At 46.7% G+C, this 979-nt stretch overlaps 1 pseudogene; it reads right to left on the bottom strand.

The window, feature by feature from the left end:
* LOC138037006 (uncharacterized) overlaps positions 1–979 on the bottom strand; it is a 1,381-nt pseudogene extending 402 nt beyond the window's left edge.

Below are 979 nucleotides of genomic sequence, written 5' to 3'. Positions count from 1 at the left end.
TCCAATTACCCTTCTAATGACTTCACCCACACCAATTGGGCGGACTGCGCCTTCGCCCTTGTCTAAAGGTATCAGCCTATTGGCTAATATTGGTTCAATAGTGGATCAATATACTCTGTCAGGAGCTCATTAAGAGGAGCCTCTATCTCCTATACTTGGCCTCGGAGTCAACCCTTTCCCGAGTAGATTTATTTATAGAACACCTCCCTTAGGAGATTCAGCACGCTCACTGTTGTAAAAGCCAATCAAAACAGAGCTATCTCAGCGTCAAGGGAATTATGATACTTTTCGCGGGAAAAACCTGTTCCTAAAAATAAATTTACTCGGGAAAGGGTTGACTCAAGGAATTAGAGGAGACGGAGGCTCCTCTTAATGAGCTCCTGACTCTGTGCATAGCTTTCTAGTCTTTGTTGCCAAGGCATCACACAAGTTCGCACTTGATTTCTTGAAGGATTTGCAAGTGAGAATACGCTTGAAGCCATTTGCGTCGACGCCTGAGGGGCCGCCCGATCCTTTGGTTCGTAGTGCCGCCTCGCGTATCATTTCGCCGTCTATCTGCTGGTATAGCGAATCATGAACTTCCTCTGCCGGTCCAAAGAGTATCGAGCCAAGCTTTGCGTCTTGTGCCTCAGGGTGTTTCTCATGAGGCTGTCTCATGACATCGTCGGTCAGCGGTAACACCCCACCGCAGTCGTCGTCGCTTAGATATCTCAGAGCAGAATTTATCTGCCCTTGCATAACTAACTTGGCAAATATCTTCGCTTTATCTGGTGACTTTGCCCTCTTGGTCTTAAGGATACGCTTTTGAATCGATCGTCCTTCGCGCAGTAGGCTTTCGATTTCCCCTTCTTTCCATAGCGCTAAGCGTTTTGTCAAGCACTCTTGATGGTCTTTTGCTTTTGATTTCATGCTTCGCTTTTGTAGTGCCGTTGCTAACAGAACAATAGCGGCTTTAAGCGCTATGTGTTGTGCATGTGAT

The sequence above is a fragment of the Montipora capricornis genome, chromosome 2 (genome assembly GCF_036669925.1).
Source record: "Montipora capricornis isolate CH-2021 chromosome 2, ASM3666992v2, whole genome shotgun sequence".
In the NCBI taxonomy this organism is placed as follows: domain Eukaryota; kingdom Metazoa; phylum Cnidaria; class Anthozoa; order Scleractinia; family Acroporidae; genus Montipora; species Montipora capricornis.
The sequence above is the reverse complement of the archived record's forward strand: the minus strand, read 5'-3'. Positions and strand labels throughout refer to the sequence as shown.